General features: G+C 41.6%; 1 long non-coding RNA gene across 1 annotated transcript in view; it reads left to right on the top strand.

Moving 5' to 3' along the window:
• Window positions 1-2,820: 2,820 nt before the first annotated feature.
• Window positions 2,821-23,308, top strand: part of LOC123491495 — an 81,928-nt gene continuing 61,440 nt past the window's right edge. Inside the window, exon 1 of the long non-coding RNA XR_006661342.1 lies at window positions 2,821-3,407. This is a non-coding gene — a long non-coding RNA (uncharacterized LOC123491495). The remainder of the gene's footprint in view (window positions 3,408-23,308) is intronic.

Genomic DNA, 23,308 nt, shown 5'->3' with positions numbered 1-23,308 from the left:
CAGCTGTATTTGGCAGGAACACACACACAATTATACATTGTCCAGTAACTCAATGGTTGTTTTTACAAGTAATAAGACATGTAAATGTGCCCTTGTCTATTCACAAATGACTAAATAATGGTATCCTCCCCTCAATGTAGCTCACTATTGTAAATCTAGTCACTACAGCTCCATATAATCACCATACCACATAACTCACTGGGCATACACTGGTTGAATCAACGTTGTTTCCACGTCATTTCAACTAAATTACGTTGAACCAAACGTGGAATAGATGTTGAATTGACGTCTGTGCCTAGTGGTAAGGCTGCAAGTGTGGCGGAGGGGGCCTGAGTTAGTAACATGATGCAGCAGCAGGACACACGCCTCTGTCTCTCTCAATCTCTCCTTCTCTTGCAATTGGCACCCTATTACCTATTTACTGCACCACATTTGACCAGGGCCTATAGGGCTCTGTTCAAAAGTAGTGAACTATAGAGAATATGGTGCCATTTGGGATGTAGCCTTATTTGCTATGGTGTTACATGGAGACCTATACTATTCAACTGTCTTGGTCTAATTTGTGTCTCTGAAATGTGTGATGGTACAAGATCTCAGATGTGGTGACATTTCCATAAGTGGTATGACATTCACGTTATTGTTTGTGGAATATGTTATTGTGCAGACCCTTTACTCAGTACTTTGTTGAAGCACCTTTGGTAGAGATTACAGCCTAGAGTCTTCTTGGGTATGACGCTACAAGCTTGGCACACCTGTATTTGGGGAGTTTCTCCCATTCTTCTCTGCAGATCCTCTCAAGCTCTGTCAGGTTGGACGGGGAGCGTCGCTGCACAGCTATTTTCAGTTCTCTCCAGAGATGTTGGATCGGGTTCAAGTCCAGGCTATGGCTGGGCCACTCAAGGACATTCAGAGACTTTTCCCGAAGCCACTCCTGCGTTGTCTTGGCTGTGTGCTTAGGGTCGTTGTCCTTCTGGAAGGTTCTCCCATCTCCACAGAGGAACTCTAGAGCTCTGTCAGAGTGACCATCGGTGGACTCCAATCAAGTTGTAGAAACATCTCAAGGATGATCAATTGAAACAGGATGCACCTGAACTCGATTTTGAGTCTCATAGCAAAGGGTCTGAATACTTATGTAAATAAGGTATTTCTGTTTTTTATTTTTAATACAAACTGTTTACGCTTTGTCATTATGGGGTATTGTGTGTAGATTGCTGAGGATTTAAAAAAAATCAATTTTAGAATAAGGCTGTAACATAACAAAATGTGGAAATGTCAAGGGGTCTGAATACTTTCCGAAGGTACTGTATGTATCTAATCCCCCCATTTGAAGGTGTCATAAGTTTGATGTAGTCATTGCGTGCTAGGAATACGGGACCAAATACTACACTTTTGACTGCTTTAATACACTATAAGTGAATTTGTCCAAATAATTATCAAAATACCGTCAAATACAATGTGACATTCTGTACTGTCACCTCATATGAAACATTTGATCTAACATAAAAAATGCTGGAGTAGAGAGACAAATTAAAAGTTTTAGCTCCACTGTCCAAATAAATACTTTTTCAAACACTGGTACAGATGTAGGCTCTTAATTTGAGCCAGTCTCCTACAGCAGGTAAATAATCCTGCAGCAACAGGAAATGTGAATTATTATGTGGATTATAATTAGGCTAGGGTACATTTTTTGTAAGGGTTGATACATTTTTTCTTTGGGCAAATCAACTGACATTTTAAAGTGGAAATTTAAAAAACATTCAACCTTGAATAAACTACAAGTTTGCATTTTCTGCTGTGCAGGAACATTTTCAGCAACAAAAGAGTGATCAAATTAAGAACCTACAAATGTACAGTAATGACATCCACCTTTGGTCAGCGCACTAACTGCAGAAACCATTTGCATCTTGGGTGCATGGCAAGCAGTGCCGGCTAAAGATAACACTTCATCTTTTCAAATGCAAGCCCTGTTGAAAAATGTACCACTGCCTGCACTAGTTCAAGGTGTACCATTTTTTATATTTTAGTCATTTAGCAGATGCTCTTATCCAGAGCGACTTACAGTTAGTGAGTGCATACATTTTCATACTGGTCCCCCGTGGAAATCGAAACCACAACCCTGGCGTTGCAAGCGCCATGCTCTACCAACTGAGCTACAAGGGACAGTGTACCAGTATACTTAATATGAATGTGCGTCACTATCAAAGTCTACACATCATTGATATTGTATGTTTAAAAAAAAGAGGTCTATTGGTGATTGATTTTGAAACAATTATAATTAATTTAATTTAACATTTAAGAGGTGCAGACCTGCCATTTAACACACATTTTGTTTATTAATTTAATAATACATGTATCAATTCATAATCTGTATCTTTACATTTTCCAGATTGAAAACGTTCACAATCACACAATTTCAAACAATCTTAAAACGGTGTATTAGCCTACAGCTTTATAAGGTGAAAACTAAGAATTGTATAGGCTTATACCAACCAGTAGAGGCCTACGGTGTTGCTAGCAGTTGACAGTTGTCTCGTTTCCTCTTTTCCACAGCCTTACCAAGCAGTTTTAGGACGGACTTAGTCTGGTAAGGCTGTCTGTTACGCATAAATATTTTGAGTTACAAGCATATTTTCCTCACAAAATGTAATATGACTTTGACATGAGTCATTTAAGCATGATACAGGTAGAAGCTGCGTAGGTAGTTGGTTGCATTTTTATCCCATCTTTACTGCTAGGTGGAGCCCGAGTATATGGTGTGAGCTTCAATCCAGATCCGAGTTTTGCCTCTCGCCCTTCTCGCATTCTACCTTGAATCGAGTGAAGACCGCATTTCTCTCAGGCGGTGCTCCGAATTTGGTTTGTCATGCGCCGAGAGCTCAGCTTTGAAACAATTTCTCGAGTTCTTTGCCGTGGAGCTTTTCAAACAAGAGGCTAAATAAAATCTTTCGGATACAGTTTTTTTTTTTGTATAACATGTTACGCCTTTGAGGTTTTTCTTTAGGACATGATGTAGCCTAGCTACTGCACAAAAGAGGACGTGTTGTGTGCCACTGTTCAGGGACTGACATCTAGATAGAACGGGCTCCTTGTGTAGGCTTTCTCCCGCAATATCATCAGTAGCCTATAGGCTACACGGATCATACTACAGACATTTCCAGCTCTTCTACTAACTTACCGGACTCATGAAAGAATAGGCTATATCCTAAGCGGAGTTAATTATTAGGAATCGCGTTATTTTCCCTCGATCCTCTGAGTAGATTGAAATCTGCATGGTTCTCAGTACGCAAGTATCATAGCCTATACATTGGGGAAAGACTATTGTGTGAGCAATTTTATCACTTACACTTTCAATGGGATGACTACTTGAAGGGTATAATCGTTTCACCAGTATCATCTTCTAAAACACGGTAAGAATATTCTACTAAAATGTAGGCTAAATGATTTTGACTGCATCTGTATCTATATTTTGATGCGCATATGCACTTCAATTAGGCTGCCTGCGGTTTCTCCGATGTCCAATATTTGCGACATCGCTGAGTGTTCAATGCAATGTTTAGGCTAATGATATTATATGCTAGGCTATACCCCCCCCACATTTTTTTTGTTTATGCTACACTTGCATTTTTTAATAAACTTGTCGGCAGAATTTATTGGCTATGCAGTTTGCAATGAATTGCTTAGTCAAGATATCGATACTTTCTGGTGTCAGTTGCGGTGATTAACGAGCGTCGCTTAATTAAAGACAATAGGCTTTTTTCAACGAGCGCGTCCGTGCTGCTCTAGCCAAACGCGAGAACCGATGCTTACATTTCAAATAGTTTGGTGCACCATGGTTTATTATGAAGGGATGGTTGGAAATATGCACGTGCAAGGTGCGTTTTTCTGTTTCTCCATTCACAACCTTTCTGTCAGAGCATGTTGAAATGATGTGCAACGACTTTAACGTTGCTTTTGCGCAATGTGAAGTTGGATGATGAATGTAGGACTGTTGTCTATAGAGCATGCGCCAAAACCAGATTGGGCTAGAATGCTATTTATCGCAACAGTTTTTGACAAAACCATCCGTAGAGCTGTAAATGCAATGGAAACGCATGTATTGCAATGAATGAAGTTTGTGTTGTCTACCCTGCAAAACCGTTCAGTGAGTCCTGTACATGCCATGTCTGCTTGAAACAGTGGTTGTATACAATAAGATGTTCAAGGGAAAACGGATGAACGGAAATATCTGGAATAGGATGAAAATTGATGTGGTTTATAGGCAAATTTCCCGCATTTGGAATTCTGACAATTTTTTGTGCCACCATGCAAGTTAAAGGGGAAAAACTGACGCATTAACAGAGCAGAAGGAGACATCTGCATCTCACGAGAAAGGAAATGTAGGCTTATGAGCAACCAGAATTGGTTGCATTTATGTTGATAATCTCATTCCTTTTCACACTAGCAAAGGAATGCATGTTGGGCTAATTATATATTTATTTATCAAACATCACTTGCACAAGGAGCATAGGTTATATGTTTTCTTGTGTTGCATAATGTTATAGAAATGTATTTCAACTCATGCAATCTGCAATGATGGATTTTACATTGTGATTCCTGAGGTAGGCCAATCAACAACCGCTCTGAACACCTCTGCCTAACTACCATGAAGCTTACAGGCTTCTATAGGCTCTTGTCTGGAAATTGTGGGGGTTGAACACACAGTAGATACGCTTTGATTCATGCATATTAAATCTAAACTAGGAGAGGTAGCTTAGGCTAACATTTTGATCGGAACTTTTCTTAACCCTGCACAGCAGTGATCTTAGTTATCTTTTCTTCTGTCTCATTTCAATATCTTTTGTTATTTTGTCCTCAATGCCATTTTGAATTTGAAAAGGAATGGACTAACAGGAGTGACTGGCCATTGTGCGTGTGCAACATAAAACATTCCAATTAGGATCAGAGTCAGTAACATTAATTTATTTTGAATCCTTCCAATCAGTTAACAGTACCTTAGATCAATTGTGCGTTATTTCCCAGACATTCTACCAAGGGCTAGGCCTACTAGCGTACGCTTTTTTGTCGCTGACTCTGTCTCATCATCTGTGAAGTGCCCTCAAGGCGGTGAAACGTGATTACAGCAATGTCGTCAATGCAGTGGGTGTACGGTAAACATGCCCACAACAAAACTAACAGAGCCATCTACCTCAGACGGTGAAGACCTTGACATTCTCCCCCAAGAGGAATAACGAGAGGACAGTTGAAGCTTTCTGTCTAATTGGATGTCAACCTGTAGTTTACTTTCAATGTATCTTGTCTTTGCTTATCCAATGCCACGTCGTTCTTCATAATATTTGCTCCACAGCTGTGGACAAAGTGTCCCAACGGTAGTACGTCTGACGAATTTTACTTTGGACTATATTGAGAGATGCTGACCTTGCTTTACCTCTTGTTGTGGCGCCGCCCCATTGCAGTGCATTCTGGATGGCTGGCCTAATTAATTTACTTATGCAGTGAAGTCAACATGTCTGGAAAATTGATAATCCTGGCAGTAGCAAGAGTTGCTCTGTCTGTAAACTACCTTTTATTGCCAGAAAAAGGAGAGGGGGGCACATGGCACCCCAGAGCTGGTACAGAGGCTTACCTTTGTGAAGACAATCAGTAGGACCCTATGGTCATTACTGCTTTAGGTGTTCTAAGGCGTAGAAGGTGGTTTTTCACTAAAACCAAAGTTTATCTATTCATTTTGGGCTGGAATTCAATCAAACTGGTATATATAAATGAAAGGAAGGATTTTCGGGCAGTTTGATCAAATCAAACTGCATGTTTTTGAGATATCTAGGCCTAAATGGTCAAATTTGGAAGTCATTATTTAGTTGGGTTTAATAAGCAGTTATTTGAATCAAGGGTGCGGTGGATGGTTATCAATGTTTAATTCTATCCAGGTGGTCCCACCCATGTTTACAAGCCAGGCAGATAGCTATCTACTGAGAGCCTAATGTTTTAGTGAGCAGCTGTTGTATACAGGATATACACCTGACAAGGTCCGGCAATGATGTTGCTCGAACAACAAAGGTTTAACAAAGCCTTCATAAAACCTTCAGAAGGCCTATATAGATGCTTCACAAATAATTTATAAGCAAAGTCATACTATTAAGGTGTAATGATATTACCAGTACTTAAATCTATCTGGTGCATTGCCAAATGTTAAATACCCTTTTACTGTTTAGTATGACATTTGCTTATGAATGGTTTGTGAAGCATTATAAAGGTCCTTATAAAAGGTTATAGTACCTTATGAATGGTTTGCCCCTCAGGAAGGATGTTTTCCCTTGTCTGTCTTGTCTTTCGTTTTGTGGTCTTGACAAAGATGTTTTTCCTGAGACGTTTCTCTAACAAAGATGCAACAACTGGTTATCTCTCTTAACCCGGATGTATATAGGTTGGAAAGGCTCTTGCCAGCTCCACTTGAGGCTGTGGATGATGGAGGTCTTTATTCCGCATTGTCTCTCTGGACAGAGCTTCTGTCTTTGTTTTTATATTACTCTCATGATGTAAGCCCTCCCCTCTATTCGCTGCCTCACATTACCGCTAATGGCATCAATTTATAATGATACGGGTTAATTTGGTGCCCACAGTGAAAACTTTGGTTTTACCAAAACCAATCCTGTCTACTTCCATATGGGCTGACATTGCATTTCTTCCTCAGAAGCAATGTCATTTTGTGTGCTGTTGGACATTAATACGCAGCAGGTGGAATCACATTTGCCATTACAGTATGAATCGAGACATGAGCTCTTCAATTCTCTTCATCGGCTTAACTGTATAGGATATTACTTAATAGTTCCTCTGTTGTAAATTAAGGCTTTTAATGGAGTTTAAAAAGTACTGGCCTTGTATCGATTTGAATAGCCTAGTAAGGCTAGAGGCTACTAGGTTATGGAGGGTATTTAGATGCCTGTAAATTGCAGTGCACACACTCTCTCTCATGGTCTCACTCTAATCTTCCTCTTGCTACAGACTAGGCCTTCATTCTTTTCAGAGCTCAAATTAGTTGATAGCTTTAGGATGAGAGTTTGTGATTTATCTGAATATGAGTCGTCTTTGAACAAAGCCAATGGACACTTCCTGTACATCACATTCAGCCCTAAGACAACATTGCTGCTTGAGGTACAGTAAGGGAAGCTATTAAGTTGGGGGAGTGTTGAATGTTGAAGTGGGTTGATCACTAACTAGTGGAATATCTACTCAATCTATTTCCCTTGCCTGTTTGGGTGCGCGACATGGCTCATGTAACAGTATATACAGCTTATTGCACAGGTACATGTACAAACTGGTTTCGGGGGGTGAAATTCATATTGATCTCAGCGCCTGCATGTACGATCATCTGTTCTGCAATCAAAAGCCATTTGTTCATTGTGGCTTCTGCACCGACTGCCTTCTGTCTCCATGTACATTGTGTTTAATGAGGGAAATTAGTTTCTTTATAGAAGCCAGAAAAACAATTACAGGAAGAGAGGCGAAGCCAGCAGCACCTGGTAATTGTGTTTTTTGCCCCCCTCCCTTTCAACGCTTTCCCGACAAACCAAAATAACACTTAGGTCACACCAAATGTGGCTTGGAATTTTCAGCCAATTTGGTAATTGCCAAAGTTGGTGTTGGAATTGATTTTTGGGTTGCTGGATGGCATGAGGGGGGTAAATGCATGATTGACGACTTGGGCTTGTCAAAATTGGCCTTGGATCCCTACAGATTGCCGTATTCGGCTGCCGGTTGCATTGTTAGACATATGTGATTTTACCTAGAATAAAGGCTTTAGAAATGCTAGTGTAGCATCAATCATATTGCCTGACAACTCAATGAATACATACTTCACTCTGAGACTGCCATCGTTGAAGTTGTTTGTGGGGATGTCAAAATGAGGGGTGTTGTACAAAACAAAGTCATCAGCGATTGGATAATCTCTAACCAATCAGAGTATCAAAACCAGTGACACATTTTTTGAAACGCCTCTTTACCTACGTGTGTTCTGGCTCTGGCCCAACCCATTGGTTTCTGGGCCCAATCAGAAGGGTTAGAATGTTTGCGTTCTAGAAATCGTCGGAGAGGTACTCAGATCCAGACTCATTGCGGAGTAGAAACTAACGTCAGTGGGCTTTGCGTTTGGCCGAAGCAAGGAGTTTGGGTAGCCAGGCAATCAATCATGTCCTTTATGGATACAAATAGCCAGGTTTGGCTAAATCCTTGCATACAACCAGGTAGAATGACAGATGTCAAGAAAACAACAGTTAGGCTACCTGCCCAGACTCTCTCATACACACACACACACACACACACATTCATGTAGGCCAAAAAGGCCCCTGCTGCCAGTGTGTGGGCCTTGTATCTCTGGGGTCTCCAGGACAGGAGTGATCATGCTGTTAAGGTGAAACAGGCCGGGCTGCCGGGGCCCATCTGTGTCAGGAATGTGTCAAAGGAAGAAAAGAGAGGCAGAAATTGAAAAGAAAAGAACCATGGCCGTGGAAAGTAAAGGTCCTTGAGGCACGTCTCACTCAACACTTTCAGTGTCCGGGGCTACAAAGAGCTCGGACAGAAAGGTTGGGGTGAAAAGCTTTCACAAACTGTCAACAGAAGAATAGTCCAGTAGAAAACGAGGCTGTATTGAAGTGTCCAGAGCATTGTGGTGGATCCTTCCTCGATTGACATGTTTGAAAGATAGGGTTGCACAATTGGATGCTTGACGCTGCAGCTCGGAAAAAGTGATGACCTCAAAGTGTTTGAGTGTTTTAGAAGAAAATACCTAGAGGAAACACCATGGACGCGATACAAAACATAAGAGCCATTAAGGCCAAGGTTTGCTTTCAGGAAGTGACAAAAGGCATATTTGAGTCCCGTAGCTGTGGCTCTATATCGGAGGCAGGCGATTGCAAGGTCACAGTAGTGAGATGACAGGGGTTATTGTGGAACAAGTTAAGTGCTTCTGCATCAGCGTTTTGGCTCCGCTCTTAAGGGTTTTTGAGCAGTTTAAAACACAAGCACACATAGACACAGACAGATACACATTTGGTACCCTGTGAGTCATGTAGTGTTTTTATTTGTTTATTCTCTTGTCAGACAGGGAGGATAATGATGTGGTGTGTGGCAATGTGAGTGTGGTAGAAGACATACATTCATCCTGCCATCCCTCTCATTCGCTAACACCGCCATTGTTTCCATGGATAACCCCATTCTTCACCCGTATGACGGGGATTATCAAATTAATTCCAGCTCCTTTCTCTTTACCGAGTTTGCCCCCAAATGCGGTTGGGAAGAGGGTACGAGGGTAGGGGCTAGGGCTGGCACAATTACTGTATAACCGTGTAACCGATGAAGACGTCATGAAAATAAAATAATCTTTTTTTTTTGTGGAACGAACAGCTGACTGAAGACAGGATGGCCGGGCGTTCGTGCGATTGAGTCAGTTTCTGTGGTAACATGTACTCTTAACAACGTGATTAAACTTTGTTGCTCCTTGCTGAAACAAGCAAGGTGTTGTTGCAAATTAGTCTTCGGTTGCCTAAGCAACCCCCCCGCAGCAGCAGCACACGTAGAAATAGAATGATTAGAAATGTGCTTGGAACCTCTAACCCTGGCAATTTCACTGGTAAACTCATGGGTACACTCACAGTGGCTGACTGGTATAGTGATGCAATCATTTCCATGGTAATGTAGAATGTTAATTAAAATGATAACTGATGTAGCTCATGCAATGGAATGTATTTTTTGTAATTTCAGTTGACTTGAATCAACAAATCACAGCACATATTGGTATACACTTCCTGCTTTTACTTCCTGCTTTTCTCGCAATAGCCGCCAGTCCACTATTATGCCATCATTTATTTGAATCTGGACACCCATTCTATTCATTCTATTTCTATGGCAGCACATGCAGTCAGAACCAGAGGAGAGGAGAAAATGGGCATCTTAAAATTTGAACGATTATTACGGTGACCGCAGTCATTTGGCTGGCCAATAACCGTCATCCAATATTCCATGACCGTCACAGCCCTAGTAGGGGCCGATGATCGACCGTTTTCGGCAGAATGGAATTGTGGGGGATTTCGTGCCCATGAGTCTGCAGTGTTTTAAAAGAGCAGCTTGTGAATAGTCATAGCTGCTTCCAATAGGCTTGTCAACCAGACAGTGCGCTGGAAACTTATGGGTCGAGTCAGAGAGGGAGAGAGAAAAGTAGGGAATGTGACCACCATGGACAATAAAATCACTCTAAATCAACTTGGCCCCCATTGATTAGATGACTCCTACAATGAAACCCGCTATGCTGTTGCGGTCCATCCGGTAAAGACGGGAAACGATACACATAAAAAGAGCCCGTCGGCCATCTTTCCCGAGTTCCGGTGCCACGTCACATTGATTCAAGTAATTTATGCATTCAATTTGAATAAAAGCCTACGAGGGTGGCACGTTGGCGAGGGCAGAGCTCGGCACCAGCATGACCAAATATGTATTTTTTTCCTCACCCAGTCAAATTTCTTTGCTCGTTGACTTTCCCTGAGCCTGCAGTTTTTCAATAATCTGCTACCTCCCTTCCACCTTCAATTTGCCACTTAGTTAACTAGTCCCTGGGGGGTCAAAACAGTTAGGCTGAGCAGTGTTAACAATGTACAACTTTCAAACCTCACACCAGATATCTCAAAGACTCTCTGAATGTGATGTATTTGCTTTGTAGTTTTGAGTGCTGCCGAGTTCACAAATGGACATGCGTCCTTAATCACTTCGGATGTAGAAGAAATACAATTCAGAACTGTCGTCCTCTATTTAATTGTTGTTCATAGGTCTACTGTAACGTGACAATAGCAGATATGTATTTATAGAATAGTGATAGAAGCTTGATGTGATAAGTGCTGTTGTAGATTGATTGAGTGCTAGCTTTTACCTAGTGTCTTAGAATAGCCCTCCTGTTGATGAAATAGCGTGACCTTTTAGGGTTTCTATTGATGTAACTATATATACAAAAGTATGTGGACACTCCTTCAAATTAGTGGATTCTGCTATTTCAGCCACACCCGTTGCTGATAGGTGTATAAAATCAAGCACACAGCCATGCAATCTCCTTTGACAAACATTGGCAGTAGAATTGCCTTACTAAAGAGCTCAGTGACTTCCAACGTGGCACCGTCATAGAATGGCACCTTTCCAACAAGTCAATTTGTAAAATTTCTGCCCTGCTAGAGCTGCCCCGGTCAACTGTAAGTGCTGTTATTGTGAAATGGAAACGTCTAGGAGCAACAATGGCTCAGCCGCGAAGTGGTAAGCCACACAAGCTCACAGAACGAGACTGCCGAGTGCTGAAGCGCGTAATGCGTAAAAATCGCCTGTCCTCGCTTGCGACACTCACTATCGAGTTCCGAACTGCCTCTGGAAGAAACGTCAGCACAATAACTGTTCGTTGGGAGCTTCATGAAATGGGTTTCCATGAACGAGCAGCCACATACAAGCCTAAGATCACCATGTGCAATGCCAAGCGTCGGCTGGAGTGGTGTAAAGCTCGCCGCCATTGGATTCTGGAGCAGTGGGAACGCGTTCTTTGGAGTGATGAATCACGCTGCACCATCTGGCAGTCCGACGGACGAATCTGGGTTTGGTGGATGCCAGCAGAACACTATCTCCTCCAATGCATAGTGCCAACTGTACAGTTTGGTGGAGAAGGAATAATGGTCTGGGGCTGTTTTAGTTCCAGTGAAGGGAAATCTTAACGCTACAGCATACAATGACATTCTAGAGGATTCTGTGCTTCCAACTTTGTGGCAACAGTTTGTGGAAGGCCTTTTCCTGTTTCAGCATGACATTGCCCCTGTGCACAAAGCGAGGTCCATATAGAAATGGTTTGTCGAGTTCGGTGTGTAAGAACTTGACTGGTCTGCAGAGCCCTGACCTCAACCCCATTGAACACCTTTTGGATGAATTGGAACGCCGACTGCGAGCCAGGCCTAATCGCCTAACATCAACCTCACTAATGCTCTTGTGGCTGAATGGAAGCAAGTCCCCGCAGCAATGTTCCAACATCTAGTGGAAAGCCTTCCCAGAAGAGTGGAGGCTGTTATAGAAGCAAAAGGGGGACCAACTCCATATTAATGCCCATGATTTTGGATTGAGACATTTTGGTCATGTAGTGTATCCTGGAATAAGTCAATTCATCTGAAGTGATGGTGTCATTCAGAGTAATCAAATGTTAGTTACCAAAGAGTAAAAACACTACAAGAACAAGGACACGTACATGGGTAACCTTTTTTCTCACCAGTTACACGTTTATTGTATGGTATTATTGAATAATGTGTAGAACTGTTATATACGTAAGACAAGGGAGTTATGTGATATATACAATTATATTCAGTTACTGTATGAAAGTAACTTGCCAGTTGCATTGGTGTATTAAAATCAGTCCACTTTGATTCACCTAGTCCTACCACAAATCAGAAGTTTTAAGTTGGGTAGTTTTATCTCTGTATGTGAGATCTGACCTGAGGTGTGAGTGTGAAAAGGCTTGATGTGAAATAATTTATATGCTGGCTATAATTCCTGAAATGTCGATTTAGCATTTGAAGGAATCCTAGCTTCTCTTATGATCCTCCTGGTGTTAAAAGGCACCCAGAAGCTATTAAACTGACATAGTCCGACGAATCCCCAGTACATCATCCTCTTTACTACTCTGTAAAGTGTGATCCATTTGTCTACATGTATTTTACAATGTGACATGTTTTCTGAGGAGAAGATTGATATTGAAGCTTTGCTAAGTTTGTAAGTTTGGAGTTTTTTTCCCTAGCTAGATGTGGTGGTGACTCAAAGCTGTTTGGAAGGCAGGTTTGGGCCTGAATCCTTATACAAATGAATGACGATGACGGTTCGTATTTATGCCTCCCAAACCATGGAGACATCCTGATCTGACCACTAATTGCCGATCAAAAACAAGATGACTTTAGTTGCATGCACCATATCATAAATATCAATGTATAGTTCCTATACCATACTGTACAATGGTGGACAACACCAAACGTGTCACATGCCTAAGGAATACAGATGCCATCCATCAAGTTATCGCAAAGGTGTTCAAATGATAAATGTCATAATTGCGTCCCAAATGGCACCCTACACCTTGGGCTTCCAACCACACCTACACATTTGTTTTTATTATTGTTTTATTTTTTATCTGTAAAAAATGGCACCCTGCATAGTGCACTGCTTTTGACCAGGGCCCAAAGGGTTCTGCCCAAAGGGTTCTGTTCTCATCTGGGTACATTGACTTCAATACAAAACCTAGCAGGCTCATGGTTTTCACCCCCTTCCATAGACTTACACAGTAATTAGGACAACTTCCGGACGACGTCCTCCAACCTATCAGAGCTCTTGCAGCATGAACTGACATGTTGTCCACCCAATCAAAGGATCAGAGAATTAATCTAGTACTGAAAGCATAAGCTACAGCTAGCTAGCACTGCAGTGCATAAAATGTGGTGAGTAGTTGACTCAAAGGGAGAGAAAGACAATAGTTTTGAACAAATTAATTTCAGAGAGTGAGAGAGAGAGGGAGAGAGACGTCAACCACCCGAGGCTTAGCTAAGGTCGACCGCTGTTCAACAGAGCTTAGAATATCAGAATAATGTAGCTATGACAGAGAGAGTGAGCTCTATATTTGGTTGTATAAAGAAACTAAAAAAACGTTCACTTAGCTAAACTATCTAGCTGCATTCTCTAGCTAACTCAAACACCCGGCTCAAACAGAGGGATGCTATATTAGCTAGCTGGCTATGGCTATCCAACACTGGAACTCTTCCAGTCAAGGTAAGCTTTTGGTTTTATTAATTTATTGCCACCGGGGCCTGCCGGTGTAACTGCTAAACTGCTTTCTGACTGTACACTGTATTGCATGATTTTAGCGGATTTACTAACGCGTTAGTTCTATTAGTCCTAGTTGACTATGACATGACAACGATCTAGGCTGTGTTTAGCGGTCACGATATGAAGGTTTGGGTTGGAAAGGTTTTTCGCCTGGTCACAGACAGCTGATGTGTTGTGCACCGAAGTCCACGGGAAAAGGTGAGAGGAGGAGAGTGCGTAGATAATGTAGTTGCGAGAAGCAACGTGATCATGCTGTTTTTATGTGGCTGCTATGAAAGTGAACTGTGTTTGCGTGTGATCAGGGGTGTATTCATTCTGCTGATTCTGTTGAAAAACTTTTCTTAAACGGAAGCAAACGGAACGAAACGGTGATAAACATACCTGAATGTGTCCAATAGAAACTCTCATTTGCAACTGTTGAACTACTGATTACACCCTAGATCAGCTAGATGCAGGCAAGAGTGTTTAAGGCGGTATTGAATGTGTCAATGTCTGTCACCTTAATTACTAAATTCTCTTGACCTTTGCACCTACGTTGTAAACTTTCATTTCATAGGCTAGGTTGTAGCAACCTCGTGATGGGTACATGGAAAATTAGAGTATCATGTAGTAGACTAAACCTATCGATGTTACATTGATCTGGAATATGAATGACAGTCATCCAATATGCTGTAATAGAAATAAGGTCATGCAAAATTATCATCTTAAACTGCACCGACTGTTACTGATTCACATCCCTTGACCTTTTCCACACTTTGTTGTTACAGCCTGAATTTAAAATGGATTAAATTGAGATTTTTTGTCACTGGCCTACACACGATACCCCATATTTGTTTTACTAATCTTTACAAATTAATTACAAATTAAAAGCTGAAATGTCTTGAGTCAATAAGTATTCAACCTCTTTGTTATGGCAAGGCTAAATAAGTTCAGGAGTAAAAACAACAAGTCGCAAAATAAGTTGCATGGATTCACTCTGTGCAATAATAGTGTTTACAATGATTTATTTTTATGACTACCTCATCTCTGTACCCCACACATACAATTATCTGTAAGGTCCCTCAGTCGAGCATTGAATTTCAACCACAAAGACCAGGGAGGTTTTCCAATGCCTCGGAAAGAAGGGCATCTATTGGTAGATGGGGTAAAAAATAAAAAATAAAAACAGACATTGAATATCCCTTTGAGCATGGTGAAGTTATTAATTACACTTTGGATAGTGTATCAATACACCCAGTCACTATAAAGATACAGGCGTCCTTAACTCAGTTGCCGGAGAAGAAGGAAACTGCTCAGGGATTTCACCATGAGGCCAATGGTGACTTTAAAACAGTTACAGAGTTTAATGGCTGTGATGGGAGATAACTGAGGATGGATCAACAACATTGTAGTTACACCACAATACCAACTTAATTGACAGAGTGAAAAGAAGAAAGAATACAGAATAAATTTCTTCCAAAACATGCATCCTGTTTTCATCAAGGTACTAAAGTAAAACTGCAGAAAATGTGGCAAAGAAATAAACGTTATGTACTGAATACAAAGCGTTATGTTTGGGACAAATCCAACACAACACTGAGTACCACTCTTCATATTTTCAAATATGTGAAGTGAATAGGTGAATGATATTCTGCATGCTTGCACACTGAACAAAAATATAAACGCGACATGTAAAGTGTAGGTCCCATGTTTCATGAGCTGAAATAAAAGATCCCAGAAATGTCCTATGCACACAAAAAGCGTATTGTTCTCAAATGTTGTGCACAAATTTGTTTACATCCCTGTTAGTGAACATTTATCATTTTCCAAGATAATCCATCCACCTGACAGTTGTGGCGTATCAAGAAGCTGATTAAACAACATGATCACTACACAGGGGCAACTTGTGCTGGGGACAATAAAAGGCCACTCACAATGCCACAGATGTCTCAGGTTTTGAGGGAGTGTGCAATTGGCATGCTCAATGCAGGAATGTCCACCAGAGCTGTTGCCAGAGAATGTAATGTTCATTTCTCAACCGTATGCCGCCTCCAACGTTGTTTTAGAGAATTTGGCAGTACATCCAACTTGCCTCACAATCGCAGACCACGTATATGGCGTCATGTGGGTGAGCGGTTTGCTGATGCCAACGTTGTGAATAGAGTGCTCCATGGTGGCAGTGGGGTTACGGTATAGGCAGGCATAAGCTACGGACAATTGCATTTTATCAATGGCAATTTCAATGCACAGCGATACCGTCACAAGATCCCAAGGCCCATTGTCGTGCCATTCATCCACCGCCATCACCTCTTGTTTCAACAGCCTGATCAACTCTATGCAAAGGAGATGTCATGCTGCATGAGGCAAATGGTGGTCACACCAGATATTGACTGGTTTTCTGATCCACCCCCCTACTTTTTTTTAAAGGTATCTGTGACCAACAGATGCAAATCTGTATTCCCAGTCATTTGAAATCCATAGATTAGGGCCTAATTTAATTTATTTCAATTGACTGATTTCCTTATATGAACGGTAACTCAGTAACATCTTTGAAATTGTTGCATGTTGCGTTTATTTTTGTTCAGTATAATAGGAAAAGAGGAAGAGACGTGTCGTCAAGCTGATGAGGTAACATTGACACTACCCTATAAATACTGTACCTGCCATGCTGATAAGTGAGCTACGAAGCTATGTAAATTATGAGTTTACTAGATGACTGAAAAGTGACGATCCATTCAGACCATCCTTACTGATTGAACTATTGTAACTACATTAAACTCCAGGTGTGCAAAGCTCTTAGACTTACCCAGAAAGACTCACAGCTGTAATCTCTGCCAAAGGTGATTCTAATATGTATTGACTTCGGGGGTTTAATACTTGAATTCAGGTGAAAGCTAAATTCACTTCAATCAGTGTAGATGAAGGGGAGGAGATAGGTTAAAGAATGATTTTTAAGCCTTGAGACAGTTGAGAAATGGATTGTGTGTGTGTGCCATTCAGAGGGTGAATGGGCAAGACAAAAGATTTAAGTGCCTTTGAACAGGGTATGGTAGTAGGTGCCAGGTGCACCGGTTTGTGTCAAGAACTGCAACGCTGCTGTTTTTTTTACGCTCAACGGTTTCCAGTGTGTATAAAGAATGGTCCACCACCCAAAGGACATCCAGCCAAATTGATATAACTGTGGGAAGCATTGGAGTCAACATGGGTGGCAATTGGAGGCAACTCAATATTAGGAAGGTCTTCCGAATGTTTGGTATACTCAGCATATTTGTGTTTTCTTTTTCATATATTTTTTTACAATGTTAGACTTTTTCTTCCACTTTGACAGAGTATTTTGTGTAGATCATTGACACACAAATTACAATTAAATCAATTTTAATCCCATGTTTTACTACAACAAAATGTGGAAAAGTAAAGGGGTGTGAATACTTTCTGAATGCACTGGATATCAGAGGCATTACGTGCTATTTGCATGTGGAAATGTTACAAAATGCATCTTTAAGTGAGTCAGGAGAATTGCCAGTGTCAGGCCATTTTAGAGGCGATAATTCACAATATAGTGTCAAAACCAGAAGTAAACACTTGAATGATGGGGGATATTTTTTTGCAAGACGACTACGTTATCCTCAAAAGCGACATGCCATTATCATCAGACCATTCGGCATAATGCATTGAGGCGAGCCATTTAGGTTTTGTTAGGCTAATGTTCAGAGTAAAAACCAAATAAGCTTCTGCTGTATTATTGTACCCGAAAATACAATATAAAGCGGTAAATTGGAGTGAAAGCACATCTGCCATACGATCTGAGGGCTTCTAATACTACATTCAGCATAAAATGGCATATGATGATGATGTTGATAAACAAAGTCCTTGAAACTTCTCTATTTCTCTTCCGATGCCTGAAATGTAATGATGAATAGAAGCATTTCTATCAAGCCCAATAGGCCCTAGTACCATTCCTGTTTTGAATTATGCATATACAGTATAATATTGAGTGGATGGCTCCTTTTTAATTAGTAGAATGCACATTTTCAATACATTCAAGGGGGCTCAATCTATTTGCTTGATCAGAATCTGATCTCGATTGCATCTTTTAAAATGTATTTCAGCATCTCCCGCTGCCCTTGTGTCTGAGCTCAAATTGATTTAGCTAATCAATAGCGATAGGATTGGATATAAACTGAGCGGGACAGACTGCCTTATCCAGGAGGCTCCTTGCAGCAGTCACTCACTCACATTGATGCATGCAATTGCCCCATGGGCGTTGTGATGTTGGCTATTCAAGGCCCAATCACTGTGTACCTGCAATCATCCCTTGTACCAGGATCATAGTCATTAGGTCACACTGTAAGAACAAAACATTTGCATTTCTTATTGGACAGGTTCAGGGAGTCCCTTCCTGTTTGTCAATTTTCTTCCATTTGGTTTCTAATGAAAATGACCCAGGTCGGTATATAAGGACAGATTCCCCCCTCAGTTTGTGGTACTGCAGAGCCAACTGACTCACTTTCGAGGCAGAGATGCCGGGAGTGATGCAGCGGCCTGCCGGAGCAAAATGGCTAAATAAAATGACACTTTATGTCTCACCTTGAACTTAATTGACTGCCTAAAAGCTGACGTCGTCTGAAAAGCGCTGACGGAGGGTACTTCTTCTTCCTCTGTCATTTGAAGAGGGTAGCCGTTGACATCGACAATCGTGCTCTTTTCATACGCATTTTGACACTCGCGCCCACGTGTGTGTCAAACTCATAATGGAGTGCAGGCAGGGTTGCCCGGTCTAGCGAAAAGTTCCATCCCAATGACCACTCAAAACCTGCCTAAAAGGGCTGAAAACGAGCCCCAATTTTTTTTTCACAGCAAGAGGAGTTGCCACATTAATACAATAAACCCTTTTTCCCTAATGTTATCGAGCAAATTTAAGAAGGAATGTCGACGTAATTTGTAACGACGTTAGAAGCCAAATTTGGCTTTCATCAAAATAATAATAATTGCGAACTATGACATAGTAAATGAATTGGAATATGTTGCAAGAGAAAATATAATTTGCCCTTTATTAAACTCGCCAGATCATTTTCCATCAATGGATGTCGATTTAACTCGTTTGACTGCTATGATTAAGTAATAACGCATGACGCAACGCGGAGTGCCTGGATACAGCCGTTAGCCATGGTATATTGTCCATATACTAAAACCAGATGTTAAGACTACAAACAGTTATAAATGGCCCATTTTGTGAGATTGACTTGTAATTTCAATAGGCATCTTATTTCAGATAGTCTACAGGAGCCTAGGCAAGATGTAAACTGAATGATTTAGCAACTTGCTTAGTTCAAATCAACAGACTAATTTATTCAACATGAATAGCTTGGCGATTTCGAGGTAAGCGCTTGTGTTTCCCAATAGCCTGCTGGAATAGGCTACTGAGGATGGGGTAGTACTTTCAATCACTGAATTAAATATTAATCATATTTATATGAACAGAATATGTTTGTCAACAACAGCCAGTGTTTATTCTTTTATTTTTTTTTAAACATGTAGCCTAATCTGACTACTGTTACCGTCAATTTAATGCGTTCTAAGAACTGATCGGCAATTGCGATAGAGCTTTAATAACTTCCAATTTAATTAACTAAACATATAGTATAATAACAAAAGGCTACAACAACAGTACACTGAAGTTATATGCAAAAAAAAAATATTTGTTTGCCAGCTCCAGGTAGGCTACACAAGTGGCACAAATTGATTTGCAATGACTAGTGATTTATAGTAATTTCAACGTATTTATTGTATCAAATGGTAGCCTACAATGGCATACAAATTAATAAGCTACTTGATGGCCAACAGATGCAAATGTATTATTTTCCACATTTAATGTCAGTTTCATTGAGGACACGCGAGGGAGTTCCGTAACTTCCACTTCAAATTTCCTCCTGTGCCTAATGACAAGTTAAATAGCCTACCTACAACTGGTAAAAAGTTGTCACGACGTGCGCACGTGCTGCTCTGTCTCCTCTCACTCACGTGACTCAGCCAATAGTGGACTAGGCTGCATGCTGCAGTACTCTCAACACACACACCCCTCTGGCCTTCCCCACCACTCCCTCACTCAGCAACAGCCTGCCTCATTGCCTGATAATCAGCAGCAGGAGGTCACAGTGAAATAGATTTAAATAAATAAACAATGCCATGGCGGCCGCAGAGCAACTTAGAAGTAGCCCAAAAACCTGCGACCAATATATATTGTCACCCACGACATCGTTTTCAAAGTAGCCCAATTTGCGGGAAAACCGCGGACATGGCAACCCTGAGTGCAGGAACTTGAAAGGCGGGTAGAGCGGGATCATGCAAATCATGTACAGTGGGGGAAAAAAAGTATTTAGTCAGCCACCAATTGTGCAAGTTCTCCCACTTAAAAAGATGAGAGAGGCCTGTAATTTTCATCAACTATGACAGACAAATTGAGGAAAGAAAATCCAGAAAATCACATTGTAGGATTTTTAACGAATTTATTTGCAAATTATGGTGGAAAATAAGTATTTGGTCACCTACAAACAAGCAAGATTTCTGGCTCTCACAGACCTGTAACTTCTTCTTTAAGAGGCTCCTCTGTCCTCCACTTGTTACCTGTATTAATGGCACCTGTTTGAACTTGTTATCAGTATAAAAGACACCTGTCCACAACCTCAAACAGTCACACTCCAAACTCCACTATGGCCAAGACCAAAGAGCTGTCAAATGACACCAGAAACAAAATTGTAGACCTGCACTAGGCTGGGAAGACTGAATCTGCAATAGGTAAGCAACTTGGTTTGAAGAAATCAACTGTGGGGGCAATTATTAGGAAATGGAAGACATACAAGACCACTGATAATCTCCCTCGATCTGGGGCTCCACGCAAGATCTCACCCCGTGGGGTCAAAATGATCACAAGAACGGTGAGCAAAAATCCCAGAACCACACGGGGGGACCTAGTGAATGACCTGGGACCAAAGTAACAAAGCCTACCATCAGTAACACACTACGCCGCCAGGGACTCAAATCCTGCAGTGCCAGACGTGTCCCCCTGCTTAAGCCAGTACATGTCCAGGCCCGTCTGAAGTTTGCTAGAGTGCATTTGGATGATCCAGAAGAGGATTGGGAGAATGTCATATGGTCAGATGAAACCAAAATAGAACTTTCTGGTAAAAACTCAACTCGTCATGTTTGGAGGACAAAGAATGCTGAGTTGCATCCAAAGAACACCATACATACTGTGAAGCATGGGGGTGATCATGCTTTGGGGCTGTTTTTCTGCAAAGGGACCAGGACGACTGATCCGTGTAAAGGAAAGAATGAATGGGGCCATGTATCGTGAGATTTTGAGTGAAAACCTCCTTCCATCAGCAAGGGCATTGAAGATGAAACGTGGCTGGGTCTTTCAGCATGACAATGATCCCAAACACACCGCCCGGGCAACGAAGGAGTGGCTTCGTAAGAAGCATTTCAAGGTCCTGGAGTGGCCTAGCCAGTCTCCAGATCTCAACCCCATAGAAAATCTTTGGAGGGATTTGTAAGTTCGTGTTGCCCAGCGACAGCCCCAAAACATCACTGCTCTAGAGATCTGCATGGAGGAATGGGCCAAAATACCAGCAACAGTGTGTGAAAACCTTGTGAAGACTTACAGAAAACGTTTGACCTGTGTCATTGCCAACAAAGGGTATATAACAAAGTATTGAGAAACTTTTATTATTGACCAAATACTTATTTTCCACCATAATTTGCAAATAAATTCATAAAAAATCCTACAATGTGATTTTCTGGAGAATTTTTTTTCTCATTTTGTCTGTCATAGTTGACGTGTACCTATGATGATGAAAATTACAGGCCTCTCTCATCTTTTTAAGTGGGAGAACTTGCACAATTGGTGGCTGACTAAATACTTTTTTTCCCCACTGTATACCACCTGTCTCGTGTCATAATAAAAAAAAGTGTTGTCACATACACCGGATAGGTCAACTTGGACTTGGGGGTAGATGTAACATGTATGATATGGTACGTTAAGGTTAGGGTTAGCTAGCATGCTGTAGTTGCAAAGTAGCTAAAATGCTAAAGTTGTCTGTGATGAGATTTAAACACTCAACCTTTGGGTTGCTAGACGTTCGCGTGATATGCCCGACCAACCACCCTCCTTTCGTTTTTGCCTCGAGTAACCTGTCTTATGTAACCATAACAAACATAACATATCATATTCATTTGAGCGTCCAGGATTTAACGAATACTATGTTACATCTAGTCTTTTAGACCAGGCTGGATAGGTGCAGTGAAATGTGGTGTTTTACATTCTCAGCCATAGTAGTACGGCGCCCCTGGAGCATATTAGGGTTAAGTGCCTTGCTCAAGGGCAAATCGAGAGATTTTAGATTTAGATAGTGTATGGCAACTCTTCAGGAGGTAACAGCTAAAGTCTTCACATTAAACATACAGGCACGAGGAAGCAAACGTCATCCATAGTGTACCATACTTCTCCCCTTCAACACAACCCACGTCATTAGAGGTAGTGAGTTCATGATGAGGCAATCGGTGATGGGCATGGAGTGACCCAGGTGTCCAGCCACGTCTCTGTCAGCCGTGACAGGTAGAGAGGTGGCTCAGTTAGGCTGTCACCGCTCCCCTGGCCTCTCCCACGGTGCCGAGCTGCCGCCCGCCTGTTGGTGGCAGCGTTGGGATTTCGTGGGAGCCGCAGACTGTAATCAGTCATTATGTCAGCAGCGGCCCCAAGAGCCCCGCTCCGGCTCATTCAGCCAAATAATAAGCAGTCGATAACTGTGCTGGCGCGCAGGCAGGGGCCCCGCAGGGTGAGGAGCTGGAAAATGGGGCCTTTTCCATCGCCCTTGTACAGAGATATCACCTTCAGTCAAGGGCTGGAGCAGACTTTCATAGACCCCCAGCAGCCTCACTATCCTCTCCCAACCTCACGGTCAGAGGGCCACACACTCTTCTGGCTGGGGCTAACATGGAACGTGTGTTCACTGGTGTGTGTATATGTGTGTGTGTGTGGCTCTCTCTGTCTGTGTGTTCACGTCTCCAGGTTTTCTGATTTAATTAAATATTTATTTACAGATCTGTAGGCATGATATTGATGTGTTATGGATCAGGAGGATTAAAACACAATAAACAACCCCTACCTAAGTTTTACACAGTGGTGTAGAAGCCTACATTTCCTAGTATCCCATACATTGGATAAACCTGATGGTGGTTTCTCCTCAAAATATGATCTGCCTTTCAAAGTTGTAACAGACCCTGTTTGTTCACCAAGTATTTCAGCGTTTGCCAAAAAATGCAATATTAAATATGTGTATCAAGTGGCAGCTTTCCGCTATCATTCTTAAACCAGACGATGGCTTTGTCCTGAATGGCACCATATTCCCTATATAGTGCACTACTTTTGTCTAGGCCCCCCATGCGCGCAAGGTCCAAG

The sequence above is a fragment of the Coregonus clupeaformis genome, chromosome 8 (genome assembly GCF_020615455.1).
Source record: "Coregonus clupeaformis isolate EN_2021a chromosome 8, ASM2061545v1, whole genome shotgun sequence".
NCBI lineage: Eukaryota > Metazoa > Chordata > Actinopteri > Salmoniformes > Salmonidae > Coregonus > Coregonus clupeaformis.
Note: the sequence above shows the minus strand (reverse complement) of the source record. Positions and strands in the feature narration are given on the sequence as shown.